The following is an 18,265-nucleotide window of genomic DNA, read 5'->3' as shown; positions in this document are numbered from 1 at the left end:
AAATTTCCTTGGAACCTGAGAAGTAATTTGTGATAGTTCTGGAAAGCAAACTTAGAGTTGAAATATTGCTCTTAAAATTTGGCCTCTTAATCTTCCTAAAAGCCTCCTCCATTTCAAGTTGGAACTAGTTTAGGTGATGGCATCTCAGCTGACACCTCTGCAGTTATCTTTCTTGCGGCCTTTGGCTCCTCAATCCACTAAATCCAAACCGCTAGCCTCATTATTAACCTAAAATAGGTTTCCTTTACCACTTCAACTGAAATCTTAGTGACATTCTTACATCTCATCAAACTGCATTCTGTTAAAATCTTTAGCAAAACGAAAACAAATATTTTTGTTTCTCTTCAACCTTCTTTCATGACTTTATTCTGAAGAATAAAAAATAAAGAATATTCCAAAGAATATTTGATTAAAGCATACATGTTCTGATTGTTCCCCAAATCATTAGGTGTTAGCTTCTTTTCTCATCTGTGTCAATGGTGACTATGGTTCACAATATAGTAACTATGGTGACTGTAGTTAACAATATTGTATTATATACTTGAAAGTTGCTGAGTAAATCTTAAATATTTTCACCACACACACAGACAAAAAGTATCTATATGGGGGATGGATGTGTTAACTAACCTTATTGTGATAATCATTTTGCAATATATGTGTGTATCAAGTCATCACATTGTATACCTTTAACTTACACATGTTATATGTCAATTATACCTTAATAAAGCTGAGGAACAAAAACTGTAATCCTTAAAGAAATATGCCACTTTTTGGTACCATGGTTCTAATAATATTTGCAAGTTAGGATGAATATTATTTGAAAGACCAGGGTCTCTTGCTTGGTGTGTTATGTATTAGAGATTCCTAACATCAACCAAGAATATAAGTCTCTAGAAAATTGTAGCATAGAATTAAGTAACAACACATTTTCTGACTACTGTGCCCTATCTAAAAGTAAACTTTCATGTGGGATGATAATTTCAACATGCTCATCTAAAAGTAGTTGTATTCCCAGGCAACACAAAATACGTTATGGAAATTAGTAAACAGAAACCTCATTAAATTGAAGTCAGGAGGCCAAAAGGGGCATTTCTCATGCCCTACCTCAATAGCAGAGCCCAACAGGAAGAAGACACACTTCCTTTTCTTGACCTGAAAGCTCAGCCAATGAGAGACTGTCACAACTCAGCCAATGAGAGACTGTCACAGCTCAGCCAATGAAAAGCCACTACACCCCAAATTCTTTGTTTACAACAGCCCTGCCAACTTCCTCTTCCTCTCTACAAATCCTCATGATGGTCTGCAGGAAGCTGCTTTGGGTAACACCGAATTCTTGTGGTTTACTGATGGTTTTTATTTAAAAGGCGACAATGGCAAATATTGTGCTGGGTGTGCTTTTGTAACTCCTTTTGATATCATTGAGGCAGCGCCTTAACCTTTGGCTTCTTTGGCCCAACAGGCTGAATTATATACTCTTACATGGGCTTGTACTTTAGCCAAGGGTAAAACTGCCAATCTTTATACTGATAGTAGATATACTTTGAGGGTAGCTCATGCTTTTGGAATGTTGTGGAAGCAACATAGCTTTTTTACTTCCAGTGAAAATGAAATTAAAAATGGCCCCTATGTTTAGGAATTATTAGATGATATTTCACTTTTTCCTGCTGCTTTAGCTATTATTAAGATCCCAGGGCTTTCTAAACTTGATTCTCTGGAAGCTAAAGTAAATCACCTTGCTGAAATTTCCACAAGGAATGCAGCCTTTCAAGGAAGCAACAACAGCCAAGCTTCTGTCGTGGTCCAAGGGGATATTTCGCCAAACGATAACTTAGAAAAATTGGCTATGGAAGCCCAAAAATTTGTCTCAGAAAAGGAAAAACAAGATTGGAAATTCAACAATTGTTGGTTTGATAAAAAGAGAAAGCTCTGGTTTGGACCAAATAACAACTCAGTCCTGATGGGGACTCTAAAATTCCCACTTATAACCAATGTACATGCATTAAACCATTGGTCTACAAAATTATAACATTTATAAATAAATATTGGTGGGAAAATATTAACAAGGCCACGAAAAGTGCCTACCTCACTTGTCCTACCTGTCCAAATTACAATCCAGGGAAGCCTGTTCATACTGCTCCTGGACATTTTAAATTGCCTAATAGACCATTCAAGTTTTGGCAAATGGATTTCATGCAACTTCTACTGTCTCATGGATATAAATATGTTTTAGTCATGGTTTGTGTGTTTTCTCACTGGATTGAAGCCTTCCTTTGCAGACAGGCTACAGCCTCTTCTGTAGCTAAGTCCTTTTAGAAAGGATTATCCCTACCTGAGGAACTCTTCTCGAGCTCCATAGTGATCAAGAAACCCATTTTACAGGTCAGATACTTTGACAAGTCTGTGCTGTTTGGCTAGTTTTACAACACTTTCACTGCACTTTCAAGCCTTACTCTTCTGGTTTAGTTGAACACAACAATGGCATTATTAAGACTCAATTGGTAAACTTTGTAGAGATTCTCCAAATACCTTGACCAAAAGCATTGCTGTTGGTCTTTCTAAATCTCAGATCCACCTCCTTTGGGACTCATAAACTCTCACCCTTTGAGATAGTCGCAGGACACCTGATGCACTTGGCTCCTGCCTCTTTTGATCCACAGCTGATAAAAGGAGATATATTCCAATATTGCAAAGACCTAATTCTTTTTATTAAAAATAACCAAGTTTTGATAGAAGAATCTTTTCACAATGTGCTCCAGGGAGACAAAGACCTTAAGCATCACATCTTGCAACCTAGAGATTTTGTCTATTGGAAAAGACATCTCCAGATGGACTCTCCTCAATCTCACTGGAAAGGCCTCTTTCGGGTACTGCTAACTAACCCTTGCACCACAAAACTCCAGGGAATAGACTCTTGGATTCACATGACACTCCTAAAGAAAGCACCAAACCCTGAGTGGACCTGCACACCATCTGGTGACCTGAAAGGAAAGATTTCCTGCAATTGAAGCAGATGACATCTGATGAGACAGCTTTCCCAAGCTATCCAGACCAGGCCTCTTGGAAGTTTGTCTGCCAAACCTTTGATAATTACCTAACACTTCAGATGATCTCCAATGCCTATGATCTTGATAATATATGGACTTTAGAAAAGAAAAATTCCCGAGAGTTCTCCCTCCTCCCCCTCCTTGTTACTCAAATGTGGTCACAATAGGTTTCCAATCTGTGCACTTTCCCTCTGATGTGGGCTATGACACCCAGGAAAGGTCCTTCCTGGCATTGAGGGACAAAAGGCCAGTTAAACCAGAAAAATCTGACTCTTGATTAATTATGCTTTCAGAGAAGGATCTCCATCAAAAGGGGAAAATGTGGAAATTAATAGACAGAAACCTCATTAGATTGGAATTGGGAGGCCAAAAGGGGAGCTCTCACACCCTATGACATTTGCAGAGCCCAACAGGAAGAAGAAAGACTTCCTCTTCTTGACTGGAAAGAAGTTCAGCCAATGAGAGGTTGTCACAACTCAGCCAATGAAGAGCCACTATACCTCAAACTCTTTATTTACAATAGCCCTCCCAACTTCCTCTTTCCCTCTGTAAAAGAATTTTTCCTCCATTCCTGCTGGGGGAATTGCAAGTGGCTCACCATAGTTGCAGACCCCAAATTGCAATTCTTTGCTGATCCCAAATAAATCCATTTTTGCTGGAGAAATAACTAGCTGTCCATTTGCTGAAAGTTAACAATGTTAAACACAAAATACATTACACTGCTTGAATACACAAGGGCCTAATAAGTCTCTTGAGGTTTCAGTCTCCAGAACTGCTCCATTTCATCTGACATTCTAGGACTTTTAGAGATCAGAGAACTTCAGTCTGCAGGAAATAATGCATACCTTTCCTCACCTCAACTTCAAGTTTCTCGTTTCTTATATGCTTGTGGATAGACAGTTCATTCTTACCTAAGAGAATTGGTATCCTCACATGGGACAAGTTTGGGTAATTTTGGAAAATTACCAAATTCCATTAGTTCAGGGATAACTCCTGAAACCCCTATGTTATGTAACACAGAAAGGTACTGTATTAGTCAGTGTTCTTTGGAGAAACAGGATAGATAGATAGATAGATAGATAGATAGATAGATAGATAGATAGATAGAGATTTATTACAGGAATTGGCTCACATGGTTATGGAGGCAGAGAAGTCCCATAATCTGCTGTCTGCAAGCTTGAGAACCAGGAAAGGCAATGGTGCAAGTCCAAGTCCAAAGGCACAAAAATTAGGAGGGGGATTGGCTGATGGCATAAGTCCAGATATTAGTCCGAAGGCCTGAGAACCAGGAATGTCTGAGGATGACAGGAGAAGATGGATGTCTCAGCTCAAGCAGAGAGAGTGAATTTGCCCTTCCTCCTCCTTTTTTGTTCTATTCAAGCCCTCAGCAGATTGAATAATACCCACCAGCATTGGTGAAGGCGATCTTCTTTACTCAGTCTACCAATTCAAATGCTAATCTCTTTCAGAGACAACCTCACAGAAACACCCAGAAATAATGTTTTACCAGCTATCTGGTAAACCAGCTCAATTAAGTTGACTCATAAAATTAATCATCACAGATACTCATGTTAAATTTCTGTTTGTGAATGTGTGTCCTTCATCCATCACAGCTTAAGACTGACCCAGGATAGCACAATGTGATCACATCAGTTGGAGACAAGGAAGAGCCCATCGGCATTGCTGAAAAACAGTTTTGCAAGCCATCCAAGGAGATAGGCATGGCTACGCCCCAGAGGACAGCTTGACACACATGGCATGGGGACTCTTTAGTGGGTGGGGTGGCTACCTTGGGTACCAGGGGCAGGGGGCACAAAGTGTAAGAATACCCACTCCCCACAGGTGTTGTCAACCAGAGGTGGCCCTATGGTGAAACACAGGTGGATAAAGTGATGCATGGGCACACATATGTACTCAAACTCCAGGGTAGGAGTTGGAACATTATTAGTAAGTAGTCTAGAGATCTAGACTCATCCTGTGTCTGATATGAGAATCACCTAACATCAGCATGTTAGTACTATCCTGGTGGCCCAATCTTGCATGAATATGCAAAAGAAATACCATACTAGCCAGGGCATCCTCCAGGAACTAGAGCTTAGCAACAGATTTCCAGATGTCCTCATAGGTATGGGTCCTGAAGCTCCTTGGGCATCTGATCAACCCACACACAGTAGATTGGAAAGCCTGCTAGAGGAGAGAAATGGACAGCAGGATCCACACTGGTCCTAGTCTGTGCCTAGTGAGCCTTACCCAGATGGCACTATTAGTACAGACCAATCCCATGTATCAGAGGAGAGTTTAGAACACTTAAATGAAAACACTGTAAAGTGAGAAAGGGGCTTGCATGGGGGTAGGGACTGGGATTAGAGCCTCCCTCGTTTAGGTCTAAGTGTGGTGTTGGTCAGATAAATTAAATTATTGGAGGTAGATATCCAACCAAAGCAGTTAGACTCCAGAGAATGTTGTTTTTACTGCTATTCTACTGAATTATTTGACAAGGAAAATAATTTTTTGATAAGAGAATCATTCCCCAATTTATGTGTGTGGCTGGCTCCGGTTACTCGCCATAAATTTTCTTAAGTGTTCTTATCTGTATTTATCTCCAAAGCTAGAAAATTTGTTTCTTCCTAACTATTCCTTTGTACTCTTTGCTTGAAAGTGATTTTTGCCTTTTTACAGAAATAATTCTTAAGATGATTCAGAATGGCAATCAATTCTATTATTTGTATTATGAACCATGAGCAAGTAAAAGTTTTATATTTTCAGAAACAAACTCAGAATAGGAAATATACAAATTTTTCTATATCTTCTTTTTTTTTCAATTATTTTATTTAGGTCATAATGGTTTATAACATTGTGTAATTTCAAGTGTACATTATTATTCATCAGTTTCTGTATAGACTGCATCGTGCTCACTACCCACAGTCCAGTTTTTATCTGTCACCATATGTATGTGCCCCTTTTGCCCACCTCCCACTGTTCTCTTTATCCATGTGTTTGCTTAACTTCCACATATGAGTGAAATCATGCGGTGTTTGTCTTTCTCTCTCTGGCTTATTTTGCTTAACATCATACTCTCAAGCTCCATCCACGTTGTTGCAAATGGGATGATTTGTCTTTTTTACATTTTAGAATATCTAGAATGTTCAAAAATCTTAAAGAAAATATTAGAGGGTTCTGAGGGTTCCACATTGCTGAAAAAACATTGCCCTTAGTCTGGTACAAAGGCCTTTCACAAACTGCCTTGCGTACACTGTGATCCTTGTTTGTGGTCTCTGGGTGACAGTCTCTGCTTCCAGGCCCTCCACACTTGTGCCATGATGAACATTCTTCCAGCCCTAGGAATCTAGGTCTTTTCACAATTCAATACTAATAGTGATATTTATTAGTGTTTCATTTTCAGGAGTAGGACAACGTATTTTTTTCCCTATTTTTCATTATTATCTAAATTGTCTTTGGATAAAAACAAAAAAGACACCTAAAATAAGACATGAAATGAAAGTGTCTCCCAAGTTTTAACATGAACAGTTACTTCCAATGTGGACACTATAAACTTAAGGGTACGTATGTGAACAATATGTATTTTGTTAAAATATAAATCTCTAAACATTTTTGAAATTTGGAAAGGAATATAACACTGAAAAATCCACAAAGCTTTTAAATAGCCTCTTTTGCCCCTTTGGAAACTGAATAAATCTTTTACTTTTACTTATTTGATATTGTGAACAGTAAGAAAGGCTGAGAAGAAGAATATTTTTCATTAAGAATGACTTAAAGTAAGGTAGTAACCTTCACAATTCCAGCAGGATGCTGATGAGGAGAGAGGGAGAGGAAACGTCCCAATTCCTCAAAGGCTATTGTATTAAGTTAAATACTGTCATTTGTCATTAATATAATTCTATAGCCATGGTGTTAGCAGTTCTAGCCAAGAGGTTTAAGCCCTGTGTGTGTTAGCTAATAGAGAACCCCAATGGAGGAAATGCAGATGACTTATGCCTATGTTATTATTAATTTCAGATGTATAATGGAAGATTTGACCTGTCTTGTCAAGATCTTAATGGATAATTCCACTGTCTTTGTCAAAGAAATCTTAGCACACACAAAGGGCATTTGATTAGACTACCAACAAATAGTGAAGAGTATTGAAGGATAATAGAAGGAGCATTGGACTTTGAGTCCGAAGATACAGCTATGATTTAAAGAATCTCAGTTTCCTGGGCTGTAAAATGAGAGAATTTAATGAGATGCTGTTATCCATTAACGCTACAACTTTTTAACGTCTTTGTTGGCTTTGCAGTAATCAGAAGCACGTTATTCTGTTGGCTTCCGTGGCCCACAAAGACTGTCATCAAACTTATCTATAATGCACTAGTTTGTTGGTGTTGATTGACATTTGCTGGTTGATTGTCATTAAACTACATGCATTTATATAAGTTTACTCACAGGTAAGTAAATTCTAAAGTATTGCTATCTGTAGGTAAATTACTTGGATATTGCCAGATCTCCACGTCACTCAGGGCTATGAGTTATACTCAAGCTCATTTTGTGATTAGCTAAGATCTATGACATATTGATGAGCAATTTCCACAAAATTGGACATATTACATAACAGAAACATGAATAACTATGTCATTTCTCAGTATGTTTCACTTACGTAAATGATCTTCAGGGAGAATCAGACTGAAAAGTTAATCTTGCTTTGATAGTACTTTCAGCTACATTCATAATGGCATGTTGTTGAACTCCGATTCTATTTTGCTAAAAAAATGATGATTACAATAATTTAATTTATAGAACAGTAGTGTGATGGTTAATTTTGTGTGTCACCTTGGCTAGACTATGGGGACTAGTTGTTTGATCAGACGGTCTAAAAGTTGCTGTGAAGGTATTTTGTACATGTGATTAACATCTACAATCAGTTGACTTCAAGGAGATTGCCCTCCATGTTGGGGGTGGGCTCTATCAAATTAGTTGAAGGCCTTAGGAGAAAAAAACTGAGGTTTCTGGAAGAAGGAATTCTACTTCAAGACTGTAAAATAGAAAAATTCTGCCTGAGTTTCTAGCTTGCCAGCTTGCCCTATCAATTTTACACTTGCCAAGCCCACAATCACATGAGCTGATCCCTTAAAATAAATCTCTCTCTTTCTCACATGTGTATGTGATATGAGATATACACATTTCTCCAGAGACATAAAAGTAATAGAATATATGGATAATATATAACATATATAGATTCTATACATAGAATCTATATATGTTCTATATATGTTCTATAACATATATAGACATAATATATAACATTCTATATATGTTATATAGTATATGTATATATGTCCTATTGGCTCTATGTCTCTGGAGAATGCTGACTGATACAAGTATTAATGTAAACTCAAATGAAAAACAAAATGTATACATTAAAACTGTATATATGCATTGATATGTCTGTGAAGAAACCAAGGCAGATCAAGAGAGAATTTAAGTGTCCAATTGTCAGACTAATTTTTTCAGAGTAATCTTCAGGAATTTTTCCCATGAAATTTTCCCAATACATGATGACATAGTCACAAAATCATCACTAATTTTATCACGTAGTTTTCATTTTCTTAGGTTATATTTTCTTAGACTTTGGAGGCTTTGCAATTCTTATCTAGTTTTCTTTTCCTGAATTCTAGTATAATAATAATATAATATAATAACAATATAGTATAATATAGTATAATATAATATAATATAATAGTATAATATATATACAATTCTAGTTCAATACATTGCAAATGCTGAGATCAGTTTTAAGCTGAGGCCCTAAATTTTCCTGGCACTCCACTTATTTTCACTAAAGATTTGTGGGAATACCCTGGATGAGAGTTGATTCCATCCCTTGCATATTGGCAAATTAATACGGAAATGGTTAGATACATTGGTTGCCATTACCGTGAAGTAGGCCTTTGAGAAAACTACATAATGTCCTATTCAGAAGAGAAAATACTACTACTTTCAACAGATTATAATGAGATATCTGGCCCACTTTTCGTTTGGAATAAATAAAAGACAATAATTTTTCACATATGCAAAGAGATCTGACTTTCTTTAAATGGACTAAGAATTAAGGTGATTATTCTAAGGAGCAAATACTTTACATGACAGCAGTTATGTTTTCTCACTGTTGATCATTAGCAGGTTGAGATGAGTCTAAAGGCCTTTTGTACAAATGAAATTTCTTCAGTGACTTGTCAGAGACAGTAGCAGGAGGTAAGAGAGACCCAGGCACACAGACCTGCATGTGCAGAGAAACCTTGGATTTGAGTCCTTGCTGTCAGAACCTTGCTGGGAGATCCTGGACAAGTTGGCTGTTGAGTTTTATCTTCAGTAAAACCCAGGTTTGGAGTAGACGTCACTACTTGCCCTCTATTTTCTTCTTCTTCGAAAGCCTCCTCTTCAAAGTCTTTCAAAGACTGTAATCTGAGAGAGACAACTGCAGCAAAGGGCTCAACAACCTCACTCCAGCAGCCACTGCTTCTCTGTTTCTATATTTATACATCTGGGAAAAAATAATCTGACAGGCGACCACTTGAACTCTCTCCTGATATGTCTTGGTATCTTCACAGACATATCAACGCATACATACAGTTTTAATGTACTGAATGCGTACATTTTGTTTTTCATTTGAGTTTGCATTAATACTTGTATCAGTAAGCATTCTCCAGAGAAACAGAACTAATAGGATATCTATATAGATCTCTCAGCAAGGTTATGACAGCAGGGACTCAAACCCAGAAATTTACTCCCTGTACAGATGTAGATATCCTTTTGGTTCTATTTCCCTAGTCAAATATGTATATCTCGTGTGTGTGTGTGTATATACATATATATTCTATTTATTTTAAGGAATCAGCTCACGTGATTGTGGGGGCTGGCAGGTCTAAAACTGATACAGCAGGCCGGCAAGCTGGAAACTTAGGCAGATTTTTTCTATTTTATAGTCTTAAAGCAGAATTCCTTCTTCTAGAAACCTTTCTTCTGTTCCAGAAACCTTATTTATGCCTTAATTAGGGAATCAATTTCCATTTTATGACTATGTTGATAACTGAATGTTGGCCTTAAACTTCCAGGTACTGAATGATCTGCCTCTCACTGACAAATCCATTCAAAAGTTGGTTAGGACTTTGATATTTGATAATGTAAAAAATATCAAGTCTTCCTAAATAAAACAGCAAATTTAATGCGACACCGATAAAAATGGTGATAAGGTATTTTTGGAACTCAGTGAGCTGTTTTTAAAGTTTATTTGAAAAAATAAACACACAAGAAGAGGAACAAAAATCCTGAAATAGAAGAGCTATGAGAGGATTAACGCCAACAGATATTAACATTTATCAAAAAGCTATAGTGAAATATATGTTTCCTATTGCTATTATTGCAAATTACAAACTTAGTGACTTAAAAGGAAAAAAAAAAATTTATTCTCTTGCAGTTCTGGAGGTCAGAAGCCCAAAATGGGTCATCAGATCCAGTTCCTTTCAGAGACTCTAGGGGAGAACCTGTTTTCTTGCCTTTTCCAGCTTCTAGAGGTTACCTGCTGTCCTCGGCTTATGGCCCCTTCCTCCATCCTCAAAGCCAGCAGCAAAACGTCTTCCAATCTCTCCCTTCTTTGATCTCTGCTCTGTCATCTTCTTTTATGACTTGGATGCTCCTACCTCCCTCTTTTCCTTATAAGAACCCCTGTGATCACATTGGGCCCACCTACATCATCCAGGTAAATCTCCCCATCTCAAAATCCTCAACTTAATCACATCTGCCAAATCTCTTTTGCTGTATAAGTAACACATTCACAGGTTCTGAGAGTTAAGATACAGACATTTTGGGGGGACATTAATCTGTCTACCACGCAAAATCATTTTGATTCTTATATATTAATAAATAATGAAATAAATACAAAGCTCAGAAATGTACTAAAAGCCATGTGGGAATTTAGGGTGTAATAAATGTGATACTTAACGTAAAGGGGAGAAACTAGATCATTCAATAAAATTGCTAAAGGAAAGATCCACCAAAATCAATTCCAAATGGATCAATGATTTAAATTAAAGATAAAAACTAAAAAAGCTGTGAGATAGTGTGGGGAAAATTATTTCCATGAACTTGGAGACAGGAAGGCTCTTATATGCAAGACACAAAATTCAGAAGCCATTTATAAAGCAATTGAAAATTTAGAGAACAAAAAATTTGGCAAAAAAAGTAAAATAAAACAATCAACACAAAATTATTTGTAATATATCTAACTGAAGACATACTTCTTTTTAATATATAAAATTCATAAACAAATAAAGGAAAAGACCAACTTAAAAAGTAGACAAAGGAATGAAGAGCTCACACAAAAAATAAATCCAAGTGACTTATAAGCATTAAAACATTTTAATTTAAACAACACTGAATTACCACTTTAACCTATAAGATTGGCAGAGGTGTTCATTGCAGCATTATTCACAATAGCCAAGAAGTGGAAACAACCCAAATGTCCATTGACAGACAAATGGATAAAGACAATGAGATATACACATACAATGGAATATTTAGACCTAAAAATGAAGAAAATCCTACCATTTGTAACAACATGGATGGACTTAGAAGACATTATTCTAAGTGAAATAAGTCAATCACAGAAGGATAAATACTGTATGGCTCCACTTATGTGATATATCTAAAATAGTCAAACTTATAGAAGCAGAAAATAGATTGGTGGTTGGCAGGGGTTGAGTGGTAGGGGGAATGGAGAGTTGATGTTCAATGGGTATAAAGTTTCAGTTATACAAAATGAATAAGTTCTAGAGATCTGCTGTACAACAAGGTGCCTATAATTAACAATATGGCATTGTGCACTTCAAAACTTGTTAAGAGGGTAGCTCTCATGTTAAGTGTTCTTACCACACACAAAAAGCAAAGGGACACAAAGAAACCTTTGGAGATGATAGATATGTTTATTACTATGACTGTGGTGATTGTGGTGATAGTATCACAGGTGTATGCATGTGTCTAAACTCATCAAACTGTATACATCAAATGTATGCCATTTTTTGTGTATCAATTATACTTCAATAAAGCTGAAAAAAGCATTTTAAAAATGCACATTCTGGGCCAAAAAGTAGAGAAACAGAAACTTACATGTATTTTTGGTTGGAGTATAAATCGGTACAATCTTTTAGGAGAGAAACTTGTCAGTATCTTTCAAACAAAATTTCAAATGCTCTGACTTAGCACTTCAAATTCATTATAAAAGGCTCTTGGGAATTCCTCAAAAAGGGTCTGAATTTGTGGGTGGAATCTTCACCAACCCAGTAAGATTTCAGGATTCTCAGAACCCCACAGTGGCGCCCAGATTACTCCTTGGGAACCGACTGAAGGATTGGAGCAAACCGTAGCTGATTGTCACCATGAGGGACAGGCTTGCTGTAGGTTGCACCCTTAGGAACTAAGTGTTTGCGGCCACCGCTGGTGAACGTGTATCAGACATATGACACAACGTCACTTGGCCTGGTATCCCAGTCTGCGCACTTTACTGGTCAGGTAGGTAGGGTCCCTACAGAGAACAGAGAGCTGGTGGTACTGCCAGCAGCACACCCCAGGAAGAAAGCACGTACATGGACTGCTTCATCTTCCATAGTTCCTGGATGTACTTATAAACACCCATCATGGCTTACCTGATGGCTTCTGCCAGATGGAAAATATATTTTTGATTTTTTGAGGAAATTCTATACTGTTTTTCGTGGCTGTATCAATTTACACTCCCACCAATAGTGCACCAGAGTTCCCTTTTCTCCACTACCCTGCCAACCCTTATCTCTTGTCTCTTTGATAATAATCATCCTAACAAGAGTGAGGCGATGATATCTCTTTGTGGTTTTGATTTGCATTAGTGATGTTGATCTTTTCATATGCATTCATATTGTCCATTTGTATGCCTTCTTTGGGAAAATGTCTGATAAGGTCCTTTGCCCATTTTTCAACTGAGTTACTTGTTTTTTTTGTTATTGAATTGAATGAGGTCCTTATATATTTTCGATATTAATCCCTAATCAGATATATGGTTTGCAAATGTTTTCTCCCAGTTCATAGCTTTCCTTTTCATTTTGTTGATTGCTTTCTTTGCTGTGCAGAAACTTTCTAGTTTGAAGTAGCCCCATTTGTTGATTTTTGCTTTTGTTGCTTGTGCTTTTGGTATCACATCCAAAAAATCATTGCCAAGACCAATGTCTTTTTCCCTATGTTTTCTTCTAGCACCTTGACAGTTTCAAGTCTTACATTTAAGACTTGGATCCATTTTGACTTGATTTTTGTTTATGGTGTAAGATGAGAGTCCAATTTCATTTTTTCACATGTAATTATCCAGTTTTCCCAACATCATTTATTGAAGAGACTATCCTTTCCTGTGTATTTTTGGCACCCTCGTCAAAATCAGTTGACTGTATATGCATGGATTTATTTCTGGGCTTTCAATTCTGTTCCATTGGTCTATGTATCTGTTTTTATGCCACTACCGTACTGCTTTGATTACTATAGCTTTGCAATCTCATTTGAAATCAGGAAATGTGGTGCATCCAATTTTGTTCTTGTTTCTCAAGAGTGCTTTGGCTATTCAGGGTCTTTTGTGGTTCCATACAAATTTTAGGGTTGTTTTTTCTATTTCTGTGAAAAATGCCATTAGCGTCTGATAGGGATTGCATTAAATCTATAGATTGCTTTGGGTAGTATGGACATTTTAACAATGTTAATTCTTCTAATCCATGAATATGGAATGCTTTTCCATTTATTTGTGTCTTCAATTTCTTTCATCAATGTTTTATAGTTTTCAGTGTACAGATTTTTTATCTCTTTGGTTAAATTTCTTGCTAAGTATTTTATTCTTTTTCATTCTATTGTAAATGGGATTGTTTGCTTAATTTCTTTTTTCAGATACTTCATTATTAATGTATAGAAATGCAAGAGTTTTGTATGTTGATTTTGTATGCTGCAAATTTACTGAATTCATTTATCAGTTCTAACAATTTTTTTGTGGAGTCATTTGAGTTTTCTATATATGGGATGTGGCATCTGTGAACAGAGATTATTTTTCTTCTTCCTTTCTGATTTGGATATTTTTATTTCTTTTTCTTGTCTGATTGCTCTTGCCAGTACTCCAGTATAGTGTTGAATAGAAGTGATGAGAGTGGGCATCCTTGCCATGTAACTGGATCTTGGAGGAAAAGCTTTCAGTTTTCCTCATTGATTATGATGTTAGCTGTGGGGTTTTCACAAATAGACCAAAAAAGCCACTTTCCCACATGGCATTCACTTTTCCTAGTAATTTCTTATCTCAACTTTAATGCACTTTCTGGAAAGGGCATTTTTCTCTCTTCTTCCTTCTATGGGAAAAAAAGTTGTATTTATTCATTATTCAACAGAGTACTTTCAGAAAAATATTTAGTTAAACTATTTAATATTGATATTACAAGGAAGGTCTTAGAAGTTATGCTGGGGTCCTACCTGAGTATTTCCTAAAAAGAAATGAGTGGAATTTATGACTAAGGTTTTATCTTAGAGGGTATTAGGTTCTGAGCAATAGCACTTTGAAAACAATAACATCTGCAGAACTCAGTCAAAATTGGAGTGATAGGAGTGATTCCTGAATATATCATAAAGTTCTCCTCATTTCCTTCATTATATTAAGGAAAAAAATTGAACCCCCTGCACTAAATGCTTCACAGCAGAGTGACTAAAATAGGACCTTTTCCATTCTTGCTCCCTAATGTAGCACCCAGGGACTGGCTCTCAATAAACATTTGTGGAATGAATGAATGAATGAATGAATGAATTAGCTCATCTACCTTAAATTCTAATCTGAAAGCAGAGTGACAAAATGCACATGGCCCAGAATATATGTGGAGAACAAGGTATAGCAGTGAGGTGGAACCAGCACAACACAAACCAAAATTTCTTCAAGAGAAGCTGTACAATACAAATTTAAATAGTGATTAAGGACCTGAATGCTAGGAGTTTACATGTATTATCTCATTTTATACATATAGTCAAATCAGCCACCAAGAATGCAAATAACAGATACGGATATAGAGATATACAGAGAAACAGATATATATTATTTTTTGTACAAAAAGAACAAACTCACTGACCACATTGAGATGGTTGAGATCAAAGGTTATTACTTAACTATTTGGACCAAAACATCTTGTTAATTAGCCAACTTTTCATTTAATGTTGCCTAAACGTATTCAAGAAAAACAAAAAACAAGGGATGGAACCATTTATTAAAAGGAAAACAAATTTCTATTGACCTCAGCAAACACCATATTAATAGCATAACAACGCTTACCTGTAAGAAGACTATATCGTTCAATGAAGAGACACTTAGACTGAGTACTGGGACAAGGCAATATACCTGTTTGTTCTTTTTTTTTTTTTGTGAGGAAGACCAGCCCTGAGCTGACATCCGATGCCAATCCTCCTCTTTTTTGCTGAGGAAGACTGGCCCTGAGCTAATATCCATGCCCATCTTCCTCTACTTTATATTGGATGCCTCCACAGCATGGCTTAACAAGCGGTGCATCAGTGCGCGCCTGGGATCCGAACTGGTGAATCTCAGGCCACTGCAGCAGAGCATGTGCATTCAACCGCTTGCGCCACCGGGCTGGCCCTACCTGTTTGCTCTTAATAGATGTATTCCAGCTGTATATATACCCATTTTCTAACCATGTTTTTTTTTTCAGATATCATCATGTCCGGTAGAAAATCAACTGATGGGACCATAGTATATTCATTTGGACTTTATCTGATAACTTAACCAAATTATTTTTTCTGCAACAATATATATTATTGCTTGAGAGTAATTTGAATTAATTATAAATTGTTCATTGGATTGTACAAGGTTTAAGCCTAAAATGTTAATGGCCAAAAAAACTAAGACTTATTTCCATATTAGTTTAAAGCAATGCTTAATTTTTAGAAAAAAATGTAATAAATAATTTTTGTTATCTCTAAAACAGGAGTATAACTTATATTGTGGTGGAGAGTTTGTCATTCTTACAATCAGTGCAACTTCAGTTAAATTTCCTTATCCCCTATCTATTTCTTTCTCATCACCACCCCTATCACACATCAAAACAAAGATTAGACTTATTATCAGTTTTATTTAGAAGTTCCTGAATGCATTTTTCTCAGTGATAAGGTCTCTGTAAATCAATAAGAAGATTCAGATTTCAAAATCATCCTCTTTTTCCTGAGAGCTACCAGCTCCTTTCATAGGTATAATAATGGGTAATTGCCTTGGCAACATCTCTGGGAATTTAGATTAAATTTGTTGATATCCTTGGAATGCTAATATTATTAAACAGGGCACAGAGCATCACAACCAGATATTTGGGGCTTATCTTTGTGTCCAGTAATCTACTCTCTTAATAAGGTCTTTGTGAAAAGTGAACTGACTCAAAAATGTACCCTTTTTCTGAGAAAAGAGACTGGTGACAAAATCTGAAAGACCTAGTGTTAAAATAACATTTTAATTATCTATCCCCTGTAGGACTAAATTATATATTCTTCTTTCCTTTATAGGAATGAAATCTATCCTGATGTTAACATGTATTTAAAAAAATCTGATACTACCAAGGAATTATGTATTCCAATGATGCTTAAGACATACTCATGAATTGCCTTGTTCTCTTGAAAACAACTAAAAAAAATAATAAAACAAAAAAGATTTTTTGAAAAAATAGAAAATACTTGAAATCATGAAATATAATTGGAAAGATGTGTTCAGAAGCATAGTTCAGAAGCATGGAAAGAGGTGACAATAGCACAACAGCATCATAGATTTTGGAACAAGCTGACAAATTTTACACCCAAGAGGAGGGGTATACACTAAAGTGAAAACCCAAAATCTCTTGTTTGCAAAAATGGGAAGAAGGTATTCTTTTGGACATACTTTGCCTCCAAGAAGTGGAGGAAGCTTAGGATACATGAAAAATCACATAGTCAAGTCATATTTGCAAGAATCATCTGTTTGTCCTGATGAGAAAGGTGAGGAGAGACATTCACTATGAACAGTGCACAGCTGTCTATCTCCATTGGCTATGGAGAAGCAAAGGTTAAAGGAGAACATCCACAGGCCATGAGAAACTTACCTCATTCAAAGATGAATTGTCAAAAAAAGGAACACCACAAGATCTATAAAAATTATGAGAATAAAAAAAGAGAGAAAGGAACTGGAACATGAAAATGACACACAAAGAGCACTCACCAGAAGAAAAAAATTGTCATTGAAGCAAATCTGTTGCCCTTGAAGCAGATAGGAATTTGACCAGCCATCTGCAATACATTTTTAAAAAACCAACAATCTGAAAAAAATCTCCTTTCAAAAATATCAAAATGAAAAGATGCAAAAAGTCAGAAAAACAAAGGCAAATTCACAAAAGAAGGTAAGAGTTGGCAGAGCTCAGGGAAGAATTGGAAACAAAAAATGATCACAGGAACAAGGACAAAATTGAAAGCTGTGAACAATAAACAACACCAAAAACAAAGAAGAGGAGGATGATTAGAGTAAACAAAATGGAACAGAAGTAAAAAGCTAAATAATTAGAGAGAAAATAATACATAAGCAAGAGAAGGAAAAGAGACTAAAAGTGAACATAGTTGGATCTCTCTACCCAAAAAATAAATCATAAATAATGGAACAGAAAATTGTTGAAAGATATAATTAAATAAAACTTTCCAGAAATAAATAAAGACATGAATCAATTGATTTAAAGGAAATAATCACTTCCAGGAAAAATTACACCAAGTATTCTACAATAAGACATGTTGTAGTAAATTTTCTGAAGATCAAAAATAAAGAAAGAAGGTGACGTCAGCATCATGGTGGAGTGAGCTTTCCCGTGAACTCTTCCCCCGACAAGATACAACAAAAGCAACAGTCACAGACCAACAACGGAACCCCAGACAGTGAAAAGCTAGAGCGGAGGGATCCACACTGCCGCACATCTGAGAGCAGAACGTGCTGGGCCCCCGGAGGAAGTGGGGAGAGGTAAGGAGAACTCCTCTCCCTCCCCATCAGATCAGCGATCCCGGTCTGTGGGGCTCCCAGAGAGGGGGGAGGGGCGGCCCTCTGCGGGGAAACCGTGGCTCTTTGGACTCTCTCAGCCAGTGGGAAACTCCCACACAGAGGACTCAGAGGAGCCACA

The sequence above is a fragment of the Diceros bicornis genome, chromosome 33 (genome assembly GCF_020826845.1).
Source record: "Diceros bicornis minor isolate mBicDic1 chromosome 33, mDicBic1.mat.cur, whole genome shotgun sequence".
Taxonomy (NCBI): Eukaryota; Metazoa; Chordata; class Mammalia; order Perissodactyla; family Rhinocerotidae; genus Diceros; species Diceros bicornis.
Note: the sequence above shows the minus strand (reverse complement) of the source record.